This window comes from Chenopodium album, chromosome 2 (assembly GCF_948465745.1).
Source record: "Chenopodium album chromosome 2, dcCheAlbu1.1, whole genome shotgun sequence".
Lineage (NCBI taxonomy): Eukaryota > Viridiplantae > Streptophyta > Magnoliopsida > Caryophyllales > Amaranthaceae > Chenopodium > Chenopodium album.
This window is the reverse complement of record NC_137835.1, coordinates 5590638-5599253: the sequence shown is the minus strand read 5'-3', so window position 1 is coordinate 5599253 and position 8616 is coordinate 5590638. Positions and strand designations below refer to the sequence as shown.

Genomic DNA, 8616 nt, shown 5'->3' with positions numbered 1-8616 from the left:
ACTACAATTAGATATTCCTAGGATAAAATTTTCTACAACGGGTTTCATCGCGTTAAAAGAGTTGAGGATTAATGGACTCAGGACTACTTCAATACCTCTGAAATTATTTTCAAGATGTCCTGTTTTGGAAATGTTAAGCTTATCAGACTGCTGCTGCAACAAGAAAATTCCTTCGGTTTTAATGATGTCAGCTCCCATGCTCAAGAAACTCGAGATCTTGAACTCGACCTTTGATCCGGTTATCATTTCCTCACCCTTGCTCACTTTCTTCACATATCAAGGCTGTCACCCGATAGAATTGTGTATCGATGATAAATGTTGTTCGTTGGAAGAGGTGGAAATTAATGTGAGAATGTCATCATCTACCAACAATGCCGAAAAGCTGCTTCACATGTTTACTGAGCTCAAGTGTGTTACATCTTTTACTGTGTCCTTGAACACCCTCAAGGTACATTGTTCTGTGACAATATTTATACTTTTTTTTACTAGTCTTTTATGATGTCAAAAACAAATGGTCACATTTTCTAAAAGATAATTAATTGGTTATGATTGAATTTCATTACATTTAGCTACATCGATTAATTTTTGACATCATAAAAGACTAGTAAAAAAAGTGAGAAAATGTGACAAGCAATCGGGAGTAGCTTAGCATGTACTAATGGTAAACAATTTATTGTTGTTGTTGTTGTTTTAACTAGTTTTGACTGCACAAGTCCACAAAACATTTTCTACCATTGTACTAATGACATTAGCAATTTTGTATTCTCAAACATTTGTGAATTTTTTATCAATGATGAAGGTGCTCGACGAATTCCATGGTGAACTGGAGCCATCCCTCCTTCCAAATATAAGGAACTTAAAAGTGAAGGTTGATTGGTCATTACCAGAAATAGGATTGAACTATCTGCTAAAAAATCGGGCATCAAATCATGTTGAAACCACGTTACAAGTACCTAGCTCGTTGAGGTAATTCACAATTGTTATACATAAACAGCCAGTCTCTTTGTGTATTAGCTCTTTGCATGGTTTCCTCTATAGTTATATCAATACCTTATCTCTCAACTGTGTTGTGATATTTTGTATTCGTCCAGGTCAAGATTGAAGAAGTCGAGGATAATATAGACGGTTGTTTCCCTCATTCGCGATAGATAGAAAAGAACAGACTAATGAAGCTCGCAGACAATAAGATTGATCATAATTTAATTGCTTGGATGGAGCTCCTCTAGCTGGGATATTTTTTTTTTTTTTTTTGTTCGAAGACTAGATTACTCTGTCTATATCATATGGAACAGGGGATTACGAATACAACATATGCTAATAATGCTGATTGTGGTAATTTTGGATCATTTTGTTAAGTGTTCCTATTTTTACTTATTTGTTATTTCAAATGAAGAAGTAGCTGTGTTGCTGATAAGTGATAACTAATTGACTAATTGTTATGCCACTTATGTTGTATGCCTATCAATTACGAAGAGTTCTATGAGGAAGTAGGACCTTGACAATCAATTCCCATTTAAGAGCCCAAGGTGCGAGGCTTTTTTGGTGCAGCAGGCCACACCGCTGCCAAGTCAATAAAAATAACGAATTCTGACGCGCGCATAACGGGATTACTGTTTATGTGCATAACGGGGTTACTGGTTTTGTCAGGGTTACTTGTATTTTTTTTTCAAGAGTTACTTGTAATTTTTTTTTTCAGATGTTACTTGTATTTTTTTTTTCAGGAGTTACTTGTATTTTTTTTTCAGGAGTTACTTGTATTTTTTTTTTTTAGGGGTTACTTGTATTTTTTTTTTTCAGGAGTTACTTGTATTTTTTTTAGGGGTTAATTGTATGGATTATTTATTCAAGGGTTACTTGTATTTTCAGGGGTTACTTGTATTTTTTTTTTCGGGAGTTACTTATATTTTTTTTTTTTTGGGAGTTACTTATATTTTTTTTTCAAGGGTCTTTTTTTTTTATGGGTTAATTCAAGGGTTACTTATATGAGTTACTTCAAAGGTTACTTGTATGAATTATTTATTCAATGGTCACTTGTTACTTATTCAAGGGTTGCTTGTAGGTTGGTTTCAAAAAAAAAAAAAAAGGGGGGGTTGCTTGTAGGCCCCATACCAAATCAGTAACACCCTACAAATAACCCCCGACCAAAACCAGTAACACCCTACAAGTAACCCCCAACCAAAACCAGTAACACCCTACAAGTAACCCCTGACCAAACCAATAACCTAACCCCTGACCAAAACCAGTAACACCCAACAAGTAACCCCTGACCAAAATCAGTAACACCCTACAAGTAACCCTTGACCAAACCAGTAACACCCTACATGTAACCCCTGACCAAACCAGTAACACCCTACAAGTAACCCCTGACCAAACTAGTAACACCCTACAATTTTTGACGTAGAATGTTCGATTTGAGATTCCACGAAGAAAAGGAGCTCAAATTTCTTTGGTTCTCATCGATTTCACTACTTCAAATGTTGTTCATGATCTTAAGGATAATTAATCACAATTTTTCACAACAATTTGACACCCAATTTCTACAATTTCGGGCTTTAATTATAGCAATTTAGCAAAGAGGAGAGAGAAAATGGGTAGAGTAGAGATATGGTGAAAATGTGTGGAGTAGAGATATGGTTGTTAGTGATGTGTGATTTGGCTTGGAGAAGAAGTTAAGAAAAAAGGAGAGAGAAGAGTTGTGGTATTTTTTTTAAAAAAAATAAAAATAAAAATTGTGGCTGGCCACACCGTGTGGCCAGCCACATACAAAAATTTGTGTGTTAATTTTAAGTACAACAAAGGGTTGCTCCGTATAAATTACTACTCTTCGTCTCAAATTACTTGCCCCAAATTTGTTTTTTTTTTAAATCTAGGCTCCACACTCATTTATTTCCTTTATTTACGTTAGATTATGAGTAAATAATTATAATGCAAGTAATTTGAGACAGATTAATTTAAGCATGGAATATTTAAAATTGTAAATAATAATCCCAACTTTGCTGTATTTTTTAAAATAAATTTTAGGGTTGTTTATTTTCTTCAATCCCAATTACCGATGACCGGTTGAATGAGTTAATTTTTTTATGTCACAAGTTAATTGGTTAAACTAATAAAAAAATTAAATAAAAATCAAACAAAAGATTTGTTGGACTTAATGATTTTGATGATGACAAAACCTCACTTACTTACAAACTAATAAGTGCTTGATTGTTTAAGTGTGTGTTCAGTTGCAAAGACCAGGAGAATTAAGTGTCTAGTAAAAATACCATGAGGAACAAGAAGGCCAGAAGCAGAGCTATCCATAAAAAAAGAGTTCCTTGCAGGAACTGGTGCTTCAGAAATGAAGACTTGAGAAGAGAAGGTTCCCCTCAGGGAACAGAAGATTCAGAGAAGAAGCTTCATCAGAGAAGAGAAGTTCCTTCCAAGGAACAAGAAGCCTCGGAGTAGAAGCTTCATCAGAGAACATGAAGACTAAATATATTTATATATTTTAGGATTTATGTAAGTATAAGATATTAAATTGCACTCGAAAAAGCTGTGTGAAATTGGTCTAAAAAGATAATATTATGCTAGCTAATTTTTAGGAAAGTTGTTATTCTCTAACGATTATCTTTTCAAACAAAAAGAGGATTTTATTTTTATTTCTGATTTTACAAAATATCTTCTGAAAATAAAATCTCCATGTTTCCCAAAACTTGCGGCCTACTCCCCATGTTCTTCATCAAGTCATGGTTTTGCACATGGATTTGCTGCACAAAGAGGTTTTTCCAATATGTTTATTGCTCTATAAATAGTCTTTGAAATCTGATGGAAAAACTCACCCTTGCTCACATAAGTTTTCAAGCTTTAAATCGAGTTAAGAGTCCAATTCCACACAAGTTAATTAGAGTGTTCTTAATGTTCTTATACTAGAGTTTGTTTATCTTTCGAGTTGTAATTTGGGGAATTGGCAAGTTTGAGTGAGCTTCTATGTATGAGAAAGAGAAGTGAGAAAGAGAAGAGAGAATAGAGAAGTGAGAAGAGAGAAAGAGAAGAGAAGAGTAACAAGTTGGGTGACTTGTTCCACGGGGTTTCAAGTTCGTAGAAGGAACTTGAGTTTGAGTCTTTAGTTTGTAATAGGACCATTTGCCCTATTCTAGTGAAGATTCTTTTCCCAAAATCCCAAGTGGTCGTGGTTTTTCTCCTTGTTAGGGCCAAGGAGTTTTCCACGTAAAAATCTCTCTTGCATTCTTTAGTTCATTTAGTTAATCTTTTTGTTCCTTTAGCTTACTTAATCTTAATTCCGCCAAAAGTTTAGCTAAAGTCTCATACTACAATTCAACTCCCCCTTCTTGTAGTATTCATTGAAACAACAAGATTTAAAAAAACAGTCAGCTAATCTTCCATCCCTTGACGTTGGCGCAGGCGCCTCAACTGCGCTGATTTCCCCCTCCGCACACCAGATTGTCACCCACCCTTTCCCCTCCTCCTGCCAGCCAATTGCCCCCAATCAAGTAGCCACAAAACCCTTTTTCATTTTCTCTCTCCTCTCAATCGCCCCAACCACGAAATCCAACCACCTTTGCCCTGGCCACTCACGAATCTCCCTTGAAACCTCCCCCCTACTTCCAAAAACACCTAACCACCCCTCCTCTCAATTTAGGGTTTTTGGCAGTGGGAGGGGCTTCATTGGTGGTTTCGTGGAGAAATGGGAGGGTATTTTGAAAAGGGAGGAAAACGACGACGCTGCGGAGGGTATTTTGGGTGGAGGAGGCCCGACAGGCCGGCGACAGAGGGGCGGTAGGCTATGCACTGGGGTGGAGGTTAGGATGGGGAGGTGGGGAAAGGGGAGGTTGACTGGTGGTTTTGTGATTTTTGGATTTTTTTGTTTATTGTTTTTTTTAAAAAAATTTTTTTGACCAATTAAGACTTGACACGTGTCATGTGATCTGATAAAATAAGTCATTGACTTTTGTTGACCGGTTTGGGATTAAAGAAAGTAAACAACCCCCAAAATTAGGAATATTACTGAATAGTCTAAAGTTGAGATTATTAAAAGAAAATACAACAAAGTTGGGATAATTATTTACAATTTTTTCTATTTAATAAAATTTATGCCCAAGTTTAGGCCAAAAATAACAGGCTTTTGGGCTAGACAAGCTTAGCTCGGTTTTATTTTAAAAAATAAATATGATCAAACTCATTATTTACCCTTACCTTTAAAAAGTTTTAGATAACTCCTATGAATAATGTTTGAACATTTATACCCACTTAATTTTTTTTTTTGAAATATTTATACCCACTTAAATAATTATTTATTATTTGCCTTCGTTAAAGTTAATTGCCTCTGTTTTAAACTCCTCTTAAAATTACCTCAAAAAAAAAAAACTTCTCTTTAAATAGTACTCCGTATAGGATATATATTGAACTCTTAATAATAGTATACAAATATTTATATCATAAAAATATTTGTTTCTAATTAATGATGCCAACAGCTAAAATTGTGACATATAGTTAAACCCAAAGAGCTCCCTAAATATGACTAACTATTGCGCGTGCATCGCGTGTGCTAGCTTAATTTTCAAAATCCACCAATGTGATTCTCGTATTAAGTTGGCTAGTTATGTTAACTAGTGGCTCTTATTTTATTGGAAGGTTTAAATGACAAAATAAAAAAAATAAAAAAAAATGTTTTTTTAAAATATTTTATCCAACTTTTTTTTAAAAAAAAGTACTTTAGGCGAGGAAATAATACAAGTAGGCTAAAGAACAACTACCACTTCATATTGCTAGTAAAAAAAAAGGTACGAGAGAGAAAGCTAGAGAGAGAGAGTCCCCACCCCCCTCCAAACAACAACCTCCAACACCTTCTTCCTCCACCAATCCCCCTCGGTCTCCTGTGCAGCAACCACCAGAACACCTCCCTCCTCCTACCCTTCAACCTTCATCATCCCTATCTTTTCTAGATGCTGTGAAATCCAGATCTCAATCTCCAATCTCCCCGTCCCTTGCATCCACTACCCCCCCCGATTCCTTTGATGCTTCAAAAGAAGTGTTCATCCCTATTGAAACCAGTGAATATGAAGCCCTTTGTGACGATTGGTCAACCTCAATCATATCCAAACCTTGTGGGAAATCATTCTCATCTGAATTCTTTACCGATAATATCATCAAATTGTGGAAACCAAAAGCAAAAGCATCCTCCTTCCCTATTGGAAAGGGATTCTTCATCACCAAATTTAGCCTCATTGAGGACCTTGATCGAATCCTCAAAGCTGGACCGTGGCTTCTAAACGGTACATTTATCTCGGTTGAAAAATGGAAGCCAGGCTTCAATTCGTCTCAGGCGCCCCTGAATAAAACAGCAATTTGGGTCGAATTGCACGAACTGCCAGCAAAATTAAACAATCATGCTATGCTAAAAAAAATTGGAAACTCCATTGGTACATTCGTAAAGAGCGACACTTCAAGAGGCATCAACTTTCTGCGAATGGCCAGAATCCTTGTTCTTATAAATGATGAACAGCCCAGGAAAACCCACATTTGGCTAGGAAAGCTAAAACAGGGGATTTCCTATAAGGAAATTCAGCAAAAGCAACCAGGCAATTCCAAGCATAATAGTTCAATTTCATCCAATCAAGGGGAGTTGGCTACAGCTGCCACCTCAGGCAATCATGTTCAACCCACCAGCGGCCGGAACGTAAACGTAAGCAAAAAGGTGGCTCAACCGTCGAAAAATGAACAATGGCAGATTGTTACTAGAAAAAGTAATTTTTTCGCTCCATTATCCACTGGATATCCAAGTGAGCAAATGTGGGACCCCTTGGAAAATAATCCCAAATCTTCGGTTGTGAATACGACAACATCTACAAAAACAACAAATTCCTTCCAATTGTTGCAATTAAAAAATGAAGAAAGTGGGGCCTCTAATGAGTTCAATCCCTCTGACTCCACCCTTACCTTTCTGAACAAAAAATCTTTCCAAAATCCATCTTTAACCCTTCCCGAAGCTCTTTCTAGCTTCTTCGCTGACTAACGCCGCCTAAACTCGCCCTGTCCTCTCCAATGTCTTCTCAACCAGACCTCCCTCACCTTCCCCATAACCGGCACTGTTCAAATTTCAAAACCCATACTCCTCTTTACCCAGTTGGCATTATCTTCTACTCAAAAAAACCCTCTCATCTTGAAACCTTCAAACCATCACCCAAAAAATGGAGAAAACCAAAGAGAACGAGATAACAACCGCTCTGATCAGACAAATTCAGCGTCACAACCCAAATCACAGCCCCGTCTCCGTGAAACCATCGCCGGAGAGAAACCTCATCACTTGGACCAAACCAAAATCCTCTGTAGCGGAATCGCTAATCAACCTGCAATCCTTCATTGTACAGGATATACTCGGAAATTGGCATACTCTGACGCCGGGGGTGGTGAGACAAATCTTGCTAGACCCAGCGGGAATTGCTCCGATGTTCACCAATCTGAAGACCGGGGACCCATCCGACCCGCGAGTCCTGGTACCGGCGCACGTGCCATCCATAGCAGATGTCACTCTAATGTGCGAGCCGTTGGGGATCCTGCTCAAGTGGTGGATCAACGAATTGCAGAAGGTGTACTCCGGGATGGTCATGCCGTGGGAGCTCCAATTGCTAGCCGATCCGGAGCCCGTGCTTCCCAAAGAAAGAAAGGCGCTATCGATTACCGAAGATTGGCTAGTGGTTCAGTCCGTAAACGGAACAAACAATGTGAAGTGGCTCCATCTTGTTCGGGAGGCGACCCAAATACAACTCCACTGTGGTTGGGGGAAAAAGAGAAACTCCAACATCGAAATGTCGGGCATCAAGGTGAAGAAAAACACCCTCGAGAAGTTCAGTCATTACTCCGGACAGCATGTCACTCTAGACAACGACGCCGCTTTCGAGACGAAGGTGGAGATGACGAAATACCCTGTCATGAATCCCGGGATGTCAATGCTCCTTTGGAATGCTAGGGGGATCGCTCGTCGGGGGTTCAAAAAGAATTTCCGGCAACTTCTTAAGGACCACGATCCGGAGATAGTGATACTTACTGAAACAAAGGTGAAAAAAATCAGGGGTGGAGGAGATAATTCGCAATCTGCCATTCAATTCCTTCGAAGTAGTCGATCCTGTCGGGCTGTCAGGAGGAATTCTGATCCTCTGGAATAGCGGGGTGAATACCATCACCACTATATCAAAAGATAGGCGTTTTATTCACGCCGTAGTTCAAGTACAAAACAAAGACCCATTCTTTATTTCAGTTATTTATGCAAGTACCTATTTTAAAGCTAGACTAGAATTATGGGATGATCTTTTAAATTTAGCGCCTCATATTTCCCTCCCTTGGTTAGTTTGTGGCGACTTTAATGAGATTGCTTTTGCTCATGAGAAATGGGGTGGAAATCCACATCCCATAGCTCAAATGCAAGCATATAAGGAAACTATGGACAATTGTAATTTAGTTGATCTCGGATATACGGGTCACAAATTTACTTGGTTCAACAAAAGGAGAAACTCTCCTATTTTCGAAAGACTTGACAGATTTTGGGCAACCCCTTCTTGGATCCAATTATTCCAAGAATCGGTAGTTCAAAATTTGCCAAGAATGTCCTCGGATCACAAC

The 8616-nt window shown here is 38.1% G+C and overlaps 1 long non-coding RNA gene across 1 annotated transcript; it reads left to right on the top strand.

Moving 5' to 3' along the window:
• The first annotated feature begins 345 nt into the window (after positions 1-345).
• LOC145580874 (uncharacterized) lies at positions 346-1144 on the top strand. Its single transcript, XR_014099597.1, has 3 exons — positions 346-448; positions 800-966; positions 1092-1144. It is a non-coding gene; the product is annotated as an uncharacterized LOC145580874 (long non-coding RNA).
• The last annotated feature ends 7472 nt before the right edge of the window (positions 1145-8616 follow it).